Source organism: Dipodomys spectabilis, unplaced genomic scaffold (genome assembly GCF_019054845.1).
Source record: "Dipodomys spectabilis isolate Male_0828 unplaced genomic scaffold, ASM1905484v1 ptg000140l, whole genome shotgun sequence".
Taxonomy (NCBI): Eukaryota; Metazoa; Chordata; class Mammalia; order Rodentia; family Heteromyidae; genus Dipodomys; species Dipodomys spectabilis.
Genome location: NW_024870817.1, coordinates 4,954,407 through 4,967,078, shown reverse-complemented (window position 1 = coordinate 4,967,078; position 12,672 = coordinate 4,954,407). Strand labels below are relative to the sequence as shown.

Below are 12,672 nucleotides of genomic sequence, written 5' to 3'. Positions count from 1 at the left end.
TTATTTACTTGACTCTACAGCTCCAATTCTAGCTGTTTGGTGGTTAATTGGAGATAAGGGTCTCAGAGACTTTCCCTGCTAGGGATGGCTTCAAAGCATAATCGTCAGATTTCAGACTTCTGAGAAGCTGTAACTATAAGCATGAATGCCCACTGGCACTGGTATTGTTGACTTTTGTTTTTATTTTATGTTTTATTTTTAACCAGGTTATTATTCACATACAGATAAGCCACAGAATTTAGTGTCTCACACCTAACTGAATTCAATTAATAAAAAATATTCTTAGATTCTTTTTTTGGATTTTCTACATGTAGAATCATGTCATCTCCAAATCAATTTTAGCTGTTTTCTTTGTTTCCAGTTTGAAAGCATTTCTGCTTTTTGCTTATCTAATTGCTTTGGATAGCACCTCCAATGCTATGTTAATAGGAATGCTGAAAGTAGTCAGCTTTGCCTTATATAAGAAACTAAAAAAAAGTTTGGTTTTCCCCCATCAATTAAGTTGATAGCTATGGGATTTTCATAAATGATCTTTATTATATTGAGAAATTTTCCGTTCTGCACCCCACCCACCCCCAAGGGTTTGAACTGAGAGCCTCATGCTCTCAATGAGTTTTCTTGCTCATAGCCAGTGCTCTACCACTTGAGCTGAGCCTTTAGCCTGGCTTTGTGCTGTTAATTAGAAGTAGAGTCGTATAGACTCTCCTTCCCACGATCTTTTTGACCCTCACTCCTCCAGGTCTCAGCTTCTAAGTAGTAAGGATTTCAGGAATGAAGCATTGGCTCCAGGCTAGGAATTTCCTTCCTTATATAAACAGTGAGGACAGTGTATCAAGAAAGAATATTAAACTTTGCTATGCTTAGATATAGGTTGAGTGCAGCCCCAGCTTCCCCATGGTTTCATGTGCTAGAAGCTAAATCCTCATTGTGGAGATTTGAGAGGTGATGGAACCTTCTAGTAGTAGGTACTGGTGAGATAAAATGTTAGGTTGTTTATTTTGAAATTCTCCTTCTTCATGATGTACAACCTCTTTGATGGGTTACTGTACTTTGATAATTTACTGAGGGTTTTGGCATCAATGTTAATCAGGGGCATTGCTTGGTCTTTCTCTGCTCCCCTTCCCCCAAGTCAATCTCATCTTCCTAACATACAGAATGTCAACCTAATGCTGACTTAATGCATTGAGTTAACAAATTCTTTCCAATTATATTTTAGAAGTGTTTAATAAGTATTTTATTATGTTTTTTTTTCCTATGAAAATTTGGTAGAACTTGGATATATAGACATCTTGTTCTGGGCTTTAATTTGGTGCGAGGTTTTTAATTAGTACTTCAACTTCTTTGTCATTAGTGTCTTAGAGTTTCTTTTGCTTCTTTATTCACTATTTGTAGATGTAGTATTTGTGGAAATTTTCGGGGAATTCATTTTTCTTGGTTATGAAAATTATCGGCATGTAATTATCATATAGTTTCTTATGAACCCTTTCTTACTGGATCATCTGATGCAATTTTCCTGTTATCAGTTTCTGTATAGCTGAGAATTTTTTCTACTTTTGGTAGAGACAAAAATATTACCTAAGTGTTTATTGATTTTGTTATTTTTTTAAATACAAAATGATTTTTATTGGTATTTATGTATTCACTTTGTTTCTTCCTTTTGGTAATTGTGGCTTTAATTTATTCTTTATCTACAGCTGTGAGATAAAATGTTACGTTTTCTATTTGTCATCTTTCTTTCTTTACTTCTTTTTTTGAACTTTTTTTTGGGGGGTGGCTTGAAATCAAGGTGTGGACACTGTCCGTAAACCTTTTTGCTCAAGGCTAGTGCTCTAGTACTTTTAGCCACAATTCCCCTTCTGGTTTTTTGGTGGTTAATAGGAGGTTAGAGTCTCACAGACTTTCCTACCCCACGTGGCTTTGAATCTCAATCCTTAGATCTCATCCTCCTGAGTAGCTAGGATTTCAAGCATGAGCCAAGAGTTCCCAGTTTGTCATAATTTCTTTTTAAATGTAGGTTTTATTGCTATAAGCTTCCTTCTTCTGACAAGTTTTTTTGTTTGTTGTTGGCATTCTCTAGGGTCTGGTAAGTCGTATCTCCAACATCATTTGTCCACGTTAGTTTAAAATTTCCCTATTTTATTATATTTTGATGTATTGGTTATTCAAGAGCATGCTGTTTAACATTTACATATGTATGAACTTTAAAAATCTGTCGTTAATATGTTTTATAACATTTATATATAAATAATATATGCTATGATATCTTCCTGAGTTTTTGTTATCCAACATATAATATACTCTGTGGAATATTAATAGATGTATATTAGAAAAAATACATATTCTGCTGCCATTGGGTGAAAAGTTCTGTATACATTGATTATATCCATTTTGTCTAAAATGCAGTTCAATTCTAGTGTGTAGTAATTAATATTCTATCAAACTGATGTGTAATTTGTTGAAAGTGTGGTATTAAAGTCCCCTACTGTTATTGCAATACCCATATCTTTCTTTATATTTATTAGTATACACTGTATACTAAGTGCTTTGATGCTAGATATATCTATATCTATCTCTCTCTATATATCTTAATGACTGTTATGTTATATTCCCTTGATAATTTTAAGTTTTAGCATTGAATGATTATAATTTCAATCATTAAATTGTCATTCTTTTATTGAAAAATTATCACTTTTTTGGAAAAATTTTACACCTAAATTCTACTTCATCTGAGATGAAGCTATTCCTCTTCTCACTCAGATGGAATATGAGAGTATTTTCTTCTACTCTTTCATTTTCAAACTATATATAATCTTGCTTGAGGTTGTAGTATGTCTCCAGAAATAGCACATAACTAGATACTACTTTTTAAAATGCATTTAGTCATTGTATCTTTATTATTGACTAATTCAATTCATTATTTATGGAAGGACTTGATTTCTGATAATTTTGCATATCTTTGTTCAGTTTTTTTCCGAGGATATCCTTTTTGGTTTGCTTATTTTCTTCAGCACTGTTTTGATTCCGTTCTCTTTATCCTTTGAGTATTTAATAGCACTGTTCACTTTTAAGTTACTATGAAATTTACTTAAAATATTTTATAGTTATCATTGACTCATGCTAATCGCAACCTAATTTCAGTTGCTTACAAAAACTCTAAATTTTTATTCTCCCTCCCACAATTTACATGTTTGTAACATAATGATTATTATATCTTTTTGTATTATATATTTCTCAACAACAGACGGTCATTTGTAGTATTTTTGAGGTTTCTCCCTCATACAAATGAGTTATTTGATTTATGAAGTGTCATACCAGTGTTGGAGTATTCCGTACTGGAGTATATTTACCTTTATCTTTGAATATTAGGTTTTCTTATATTTTCATATTGGTAATTAGCATCTTTTTGCTTCCACTTGAAGAATTTCTTTAAGCATCTTTGTGAGGAGGTCTTAGCATTGATAAATTTCTTCAACTTTCATTTATGCAGGACACCACAGAAACTTAAATGCAGTTATGCTACAGAAATTATGGTCATAACTGGCCCACATTGAAGATGTTTATGTTTATTAGTTGAAAAAATATGTAGATATTTCACCATAAATTTAAATTCCCATGACATGTCTTTATAGCCAAGTTCTACCAAGGATTAGTTTTGATACTAATATATCTTAACCATTTTCTAGAGAGAATATTTCTAACTCATTTAATTAAGTCTGCATCTTTTTTCTGAAGCAACTCAGACCATTAGCCATGGATTTCTACACATGTAGGCTGGTGTGAAATGTAGTACACTGAAAATCTGAGAAGCATACCTCTGTCTAATTCTTCAGTAACAGTACTGAGGACTAAGAGATAACGGTGTCCTAGATCTATTTGGAGAAGGTTATCTATTATTAGGAAGAAGAAGAAACAGGTATTGCTAAGATATATAAATTTTATATTGTCTATTTGCATGAAGAAATCTGTAAATAAAATCAGGACATTTACATTTTTCATTCCTTACTTGGCTTTAAAATTTGTTCATGATAGGTAAAGTGATTTTTGCATTAATTGGAGGCTATTAGGAACATTTAACACAGAGAAAGTATTTCATAGCCCTAAGTGAAAAGATGAACATATGAATGAATGTCTTCATAACTTCTTGAATTTAGTTTATGAATATAAGCATGTGGTGAGACATTAATATAAATGTAACATTCTAATGATAAGTTTTAGATCCACCTAAGTAAATGCCAAATTGCACTGAACTTCAATGTACAAAATAACTGCATTTTAGTCATAAATAATAGGATTGTTAAAATAATCATATAACATTTTCCACTCCAATCCTTGTATTAGCTGGAGTATATTATGGTAGCCCTAGGATTTATAATGGCTTTAATTTCCCCCTCAAATCTATTTTATAGCCTCAATTATGTTCCAGACAGTTTGAATTGGAGACGATACTGCAGTAAATAACCAAAGTCAACTTCTTGCATTCTCAAAGAGAAGCAAAAAGAAGTAAAAACTAAGTGAAACACAGTTACCAGCTTGTCATGAGTATTAAGGGAAAAATGATGCAGGAGAGAAAAATGAGTTTAAATGTAACATAATGTAGTTGGGACAGGCCCAGTGAGATGATGACACCAGAGAAAAGTACAGAAGATGAAGTGACACATGAGACGTCGAAGCTAGAGGAAACTCCAGGAGTGGGTGAAATAGTGGAAATGCTCAGTCAGAAGCAGGGCTGGTGAATGAGATCACAGGGGAGCAGTGTGCTGCACTGGAGTGGAGGAAGACAGTAGGTGATTGTCACTTATATGTCACTTATAATCTCGGGACTGCCATGTTTGAGTGAGTTGACAACATTGGGAATTTCAATCAGGACTTTCAATCAAAATAATCTATATGGATTTATGCTATTTATTTAATATAAATTTATATTTGAGAGCCCATCCTCTCCTCTCCCCTCCCCTCCCTCTTCTCTTCTCTCCTTTCCCTCTTCCTCTCCTTTTCCTCTCCCTTTCCCTCTCCCCTCCCTTCTACTCCCCTCCACTCCTTTCCCCCCTCCTCTCCTTTCCCTTCTCCTCTCCCCTCCCTTTTTCTCTTTCTCTCTCTTGCCTGTCCTGGGGCTTGAACTCAGGTCTTGGGCACTGTCCTTGAACCTCTTTGTGTTCAATGCTAGTGTTCTATCACCTGAGCCACAGCACCACTTCTGACTTTTTCTGAGTGGTTTATTGGAGATAAGACTCTCCTGGCTGAGTTGGAAAAGATCCTCAGATATCAATCTACTGAGTAGCTAGGATTACAGGAATGAGCCACTCATGACAACGAAATTTTCTCATTTATTACTATAAGTTCAAATCAAGGCTATTCCCTTAGAGTTCAAATTTCTTCTTAAACCAAAAAATGGAGTTTTATTGCAGTTTGTCACCTATCCATTAATACTGAAAACATACATATAACAAATGAAAGGAAATGAAATTCTAGCAAAGTAGTTGATGGTCTAAATTATACTAGGTGTAGAGGTGTTTTTCCCATTATGAAAATCATAGGCTTACCTGCACAGAACACTGATAAGAAATGTGAGGTAAAACAGACTATGAAAGACATGTTCATGTATTCAAACATTTTACCCACCGCTGGATTTGGACCTGAGAACAGATCGCAAAACCTATACTTCCTGTCCAATGAGCTGCGAATTATCTAATAAGGTAGTGCTAAGGGCCTTTATGTCCTGACAGAGGCCCAAAAGGAGCCTTCAATATCCATTTAAGGAGTAATGATGCATTCTGGGTCATTTGTAGAAAAAACTATGTAAACATACATATATATGTATATTTATATAGTTTCTTACTCATAATTGAAAATAAAGGGATATATATATTTATATTGCACTTTTTTCAGTGTTACCTATTGATCTTGTTCAATGAAAGATCACAGATTAGGAATTTTTTAGAATAATGTGATAATTAGATTTTTTTAAATGGATAAAAATATCAGACACTGATGTTATTATTTCATCAGACACTGATGTTATAGTTTACAGCATAGTAGTTTTTGTATTTTGTGTATGGTAAGCACAACAACCTTGTAGGTACAAAGCCTCTAAAACTTTTGCTTATTAATTGAATAATGCTAACCTGATTTCCTGTCTCAAGCTACGAAGATTTTCTTTGTAATTTAATATTATTTAAAGATAATGCATTTCATCAAGTATGTTGAGTTCTTTTTGATTAAATTTTAGATGTGACAATTTGTAGTATTCAAATAAGCTAATGTTGCATGAAAGAAATAGTCCCACAACTTACTTTGAGAATTCAGAAGTAACAGAATGTAATCAATACTAATTTATAGTTATTAGCACATTTTCACATTATCATTACTATTTATTAACTGTCAAAAGAAATGGGAAAATGCAATTTCAATATTCACTCATCTTAATCACTCATTATCATAATTTTTTTCAAGGCTGGTACTCTACCACTTGACCCACAACTCCACTTCTGGCTTTTTGCTAGTTAATTGGAGGTGAGAGTCTTTTGGATTTATCATAATTTTTAGAGAACCAAATCTTCAGATGTAATAAATATTTAAATTTTGCAATTATTCTGTCAGTATCGTCACTGTTAAGCAGCACTCAGATTGAGAGAAGTCAAATTGTTAAATGTGTGTGACATTTGTTTTTTGGAGTCAATGTAACACAATGGTTAAATAATTCATCCAGTGGAAGTATTAAGAATTTACTGGGTGTTCATTATGGTGACAAGCTATCTACTCAAAACAAGGTGAACTGATAAAATACAATCTAGGCTCTAAAATGATCAACAATATTTAGATATTAAAAAATTATTACAAGCCAGGCTCTAGTGGCTTGTGACTATAATTCTAGATACTCAGTAGGCTGAGATCTGAGGATCTCCATTCAAAGCCAGCCCAGGCAGAAAAGTCTCCTTGAGACTCTTATTTCCAGTTAGCCACTCAAAATCCAGAAGTGGAACTATGGTTCAAGTGGTAGATGGTTGGCCTCAAGCAGATAGCTTGAGGACAGTACCCAGGACATGAGTTCAAGCCCCATAACAACAACAAAAGCATAGCAATAATGATAAAATAGATACAGTGTTGAAAGAGTGGGAAAATAGACTAATTTCTGACCTGAAACTCAAATTATAAACAGATGTTAGCCAATATGTTTAGTAGCCATGAGTTAAAGAGAGAAAGGATATTGTAACTGAAAGAAATAGACCAGAGGCAATGGAAAGAGTTTGGAAAAAAACATGTATTCTGATGCTGCTGTGAAATATTCAGTAGATGTCTGTTAATGTCTAGTTGGTCTATGCAGTTGTTTAGATCTGAGATTTCTATGTTGAGATTTTACCGGGTTGATCTATACAGTGGGGAGAGTAGGAAATGGACTCATTACCTTGATCATGTAACTGTAACCCCCTGTACAGTATTTTTACTATATATATATATATATACGTGCATATATATACATATTAAAAAAATAAAGTCACCAACAATTAGTGCCTTTGGATCTATGTGTGGGGGAACCTAATAATCAGCAATACTCATAAGACAATATGTTGGAAATTATCTGTACAACTTAAGGGGGTGGGGAGAGGTAAAGAGGGAGAAAAATGAAGAAAGGGGTAATAAGTTAGACAAGAAATGTAATCACTACTTTACTTACACAACGACAATATTTTTTTAAAAGATGATAAAGAAAAAAATAGTTTGGAAAACAAACAAACAATACTGCTTAGCCCTGATGAAGTTCAGGACATGCTACCGTCCAATACAGCCCCTTGATAGTTGAGAAAATAGCAGATACAGGAAGACCCTTTTCATTTTACTTCACTCTTCTTCCTTAAAGCAGGATAGAAGATCTAGAAAGGCCACTGTAATTTTCTTCCTTTCACTCTAGAAGACCCTCCTTCAGGGTGTATCCTCTTTCTATCCCAAGCTAAGGAACATGTTTATCAATGAGCTACCGAGACACAGAAAAAAAATCTGAACAAATTAGCTAGGTCATTGTCCCTACTGTATCTCAAGTTTTCACTATTAGATCACATTCCATTATCTAACCCTGCTTCTCTCAACCATAAAACTATACAGGTGTCCTCTTTCTTTATAGGTTTTCATTGCCAAAGACACATACATCATGCAAAACATGATTTTTGGTTTGTGTGTAAAATGTATGTAAAAACATACATATAGATTTGTATGTTTTTCTTTTTTTAATCTGTTCCTTGTTACACATGTATCAGCCATGACCCTAGAGATGGGTGAGAAAAAGTCAAATCTTTTGTCCAGTATATGCCCTCAAATTTAAGAATTAAGTAATGCATTTAGTGAGAAAAAAAAAAAAGAGCTCTTGAGGGCTGGGAAGGTGGCTCAGTGGTAGAGTGCTTGCCTTGCACGCATGAGGCCCGGTGTTCGATTTCTCAGCACCACATTAGCAGAAAAGGCCAGAAGTGGTGCTGTGGCTCAAGTGGTAGAGCATTAGCCTTGAGCTGAAGAGCTGAGGGACAGTGCCCAGGCCCAGAGTTCAGGCCCCATGACTGACCAAAAAAAAAAAAGAGCTCTTGAAAGACTGATGAGCTAAAAGTAACAGAAAAGTACATTTAGCTCTGTAACCACTATCATTTACTATAGTCAAGGTCCTTGTTACTTTCAGTGCATTTTCTTTTTGAGATACCCTGACTCCTTTGCAGCAATAGATTTAAAAACCTGTGTGAGGAAAAATGTTTATCTGGTGAATCGACCCATAATTAACAGAACTATTTTCCTTGTGATATGCATGTGTGAATTTGCCCCATACAGAGAAACTGACTTTGAATCTGAAAAGCTGGAGGTAGGATGTGGTCTCAAAATTATTCTTTTGAGTATTACAACACAGTGATTTTTTAATAAAGTGATTTTTTTAAACAAAGATGATATACAGTCAGATAGAGTACATTTCTTCTTGGAGGTTGTCACCCTTTCCCTTACTCTCTCCCAATTCTTCCCTCATATTCCCACACATAAGTTGTATTGTTCCTTTCCAACATAGTGTCTATTGAGTAACACTGCTGCATTTATTCACTCTTTGTCTCTCCAATTCTGTTCCTCTCCTTACCCCTCCAAAGACAGAGAAATGAATAAATATGGAACACAAATTTGAGTGTCATCTTTTCTCAAGGGCCATGCTAATCTTCTCTGTATCAATCCAACATTAGTATATGTGCTGCTGAATTGAGCACCAGAAAAAAATTAACATGGAATATGTTCATAAAATAAAATGTTAAATAATACTGAATATTTCAAAATATTGCTTAGTGCATTAACATCAGTATAACCCCCAAATACCATGGTAAGAGATAAACCTGATGGTAAAATGGTAAAAAAAAAATATTTATTGAGGTTAAGACTATGCAAAATAAACTACATATTTAATAATATAAACATGTAGGGATTTTTTTTCATGCAGAAATCAGATATTTTGCAATGCATTTGTTATAATGGTAGCCTGGTTATATTTTTCAGTATCTAGTAATCCCAGCAGATTACAGAAAATTTCCCATAATTAGAAATATTTTCTATCATTTATTGTTCCTTAGCATGTCTATGTTTCTGACACTGTGGGATATTATTATCTGTTGTTAACAGACAAGATGGAAATCAGATTTCACAGCAAATGAGATTTTATAGGCATCCTCAAAGACTTTGTAGGTCTGTGAACCACTTCACACAGACACAACCAGGTTATGAACTCTGGAGGTCACACCACAGTTTAGCAAAGAAGGAATCCCTTGAGCTTTGCTGTCTCAGTCAATAGTCATTAACCCTATGTTGCTATAACTATTATCATCCTGGTTCAGTAAAAGAAATACATTTATTTTTAGAAGCAATCATCTTCATGTCAAGTTCTCCATTTTAAACTTTGCCTGTTGTTGCTTTTCCTTCATCGAGGTCTCTGATTTTACATTAAAAAAATCACTCTTATACTAAAGCTACCAGCACAACTATGTTTATTGCAGCATTCTTTACCATAGCTAAGATATAGAACTAACCCAGATTCCCCTCAGTAGATGAATGGATAAAGAAAATGTGGTATATATACACAATGAAATACTATGCCTCCATGAGAAAGAGTGACACTGCCCAATTTGTTAGGAAATGGAAAGACTTGGAAAAATTATATTAAGTGAAGTAAGCTAGGCCCAAAGAAACAAAGGTCCCATGGTTTCTCTTATTTGCAATAACTAATATATGTCTGAGACAAGCAGAAAAGGTCAGATAAGAGGATGTTAAGCCAAATGAACCCCAAGATAAGGACACAATGTTTTTTTTTCTTTCTTGCTATTGTTTCTAACATATTTATAAGGTACCACATGATTTTTTTGTTGCTTTGTATGTCCCTTCCCCACAATATAAACCCTGTTTTCACTGTATTTGATGTTGGTATAATTTGGGGAGGGGAAAAGAAAAACAAATTGTTTAAATAGGGATACAGGTGGACCCATTGCAACGGTAAGATGTACACCCATTGCAACAGTGAGATGTACAAGACACTGTTGAAAAACACTACAATTTAGGCTGGGGGGAGGGGCTGTAGTTGTGGAGATGGGAGGGAATGGATGGTAGGGGAAAAACAAAGGAGGAGGCAACAATGCTTGATAAATGTACTCATTACCTTGCTCTTGTAATTGTAACCCCTCTGTACAGTATTTTCACACAAAAAAAACATTTAAAAATCACTCTTGATTTTACATTTGTTGGAGTTGGGTTACTCTACTATTTACATTCTTTATTTGGGGCCTGGTTTCGCAACTTTCTGTGCCTTCCAAGTGCAAAAGAAGAATGTGGCCAGATGAGGATTCTGAGGGTTCCTTTATTTTCCCTACTAATTTTAAAGTGCCTGTAAATTGGCAGTAAATTTTTATTATCTTTTTCAAGGGCATCAATTATTGTGCATAACAATAGGCGCTCAGTTCTCTGCTGTTGGATAGCACCAATGCACCAATGTGCCATCTGCATTCAAGAATGAGATTTCTAACAACTCAATACTAATTTACCCCCAGGAGATATCTGTGCTCCACCTCCCAACATTAATGAAATAGATTTCCCAGTAAGTAGAATCTTATTACTTAATTTCCCTTCCACCTTTGATTCCAATTACATACTGAATTCTCTTGAAGCAGGCACTGACATGAGATTGTACAAATTGGTAATATTAAGGACCGACACATATGAACTAGCAAGGGAGGAAGAACAGGCAGAAAAGGAAGTAAAACTTTAAAGAATTTTTCTTACTTGACCCCCTGGGGACTAGCTGGCAACTCAAGAACTTATAGTGTCCATCATAATTCTCTCATCTTGGCCCAGGAGGGTTTCATCTTCATATAATTGCCTGCATCAGTAATTGAACATAGAAAGTACTAATATTGGTAAAGGCATTTCTGTTAAATGAGGTTTAAAAATAAACTAAGACAGTGTATCTTGTGTCTTTCAGAATGCTGATCATTTAGTCCTGCCTGTCTCTTACGTCATAGACTCATATTTCAAACTCATATTCTTCTCTCAAATTTACATTTAATTTCAAGCAAATGTATTTGGCTCTAAATTTCTAAGAATATGTGAACAATGCCTGATCATATAGTTACTATATCCACACTGGACTTATTTATAGTATTGCCCTATGAGATTTCATGGATTTTATCTATGCTCAATATGGTCTATTCTCATTTTGCATCCAAATTGATCTTTTTTACATTAATTAGATCATTCCTTTGCTAATAAAATAAAGTAATTCTCCCTGTGAAAGCTAGATTATTTCTGTGACTTACCAGATAATACAAAATTACTTCTCAACTTTGCACCCACTTTTCTACTTTTCTAATTTAATCTCCTATTACTTACTCTGTTGTCTGTATTCCAGCTGCACTAATTTTTAGCCCATTAACTGTTTGCACCTTCCTTATTATGTTGTCATTAGCTGTTTACCATCAGGTTACTAATTACCTTGAATCACTTGATCCTCAACTGTTCATATAGTTCAGTTAGCCACATAGATAGTATGAACACTATTTTCTTTTCCCTTGGCTAATTGGCAGACTGTAGAACTTTTGTGAGGGCAAAATTCTACCCATGACTGAATTGCCTCCCAAAGTTTCTGTCTCCTAAAATCATTACATTAGAAATTAAGATTTTAAGACATGGATCTTGGAGGACACTCAGATGACACCAAGCCTTAATTTGTTCAGGAGTGCACATGTAAATTACACAAATAGGTGGTCCAGAATGACATTTCAAGTACTTTGATTCAATCACTGATTCTTCCTTAGCTTATATCAATGGCTTTTCAGGGTGTTATCAAAGACCTATTGATAGAGAATAAAAATTCAAGTATGATTCCTAGATGGGTAAACTTAATAGATGATTAAGTGAAAAATATGCTGCTGCTGTACTTAAGGCTGATCTAGGTGTACAGCTACTGATATTCTTGGCATTCACTTAGTATCAAAGTAAAAACTGGTTTTCACTAGTTGCATAGGGGCTTAGTCAGACAAAGACTGGAGGAAAAAAGCAAGTTTAGAATGTCATATGCAAATGGATTAGAGGGAGGGCAAAAAGTTTGTTAATCAGTGTGTCTGTCATCTCCATGTGTTCCTGAGCATATGCTAATACACAGGAGAATCTTAACCACAG

General features: G+C 34.4%; 1 non-coding gene across 1 annotated transcript; it reads right to left on the bottom strand.

The window, feature by feature from the left end:
* Positions 1–9,122: 9,122 nt before the first annotated feature.
* Positions 9,123–9,224, bottom strand: LOC122117386. The gene has a single exon (XR_006149138.1). It is a non-coding gene; the product is annotated as a U6 spliceosomal RNA (small nuclear RNA).
* Positions 9,225–12,672: the final 3,448 nt, after the last annotated feature.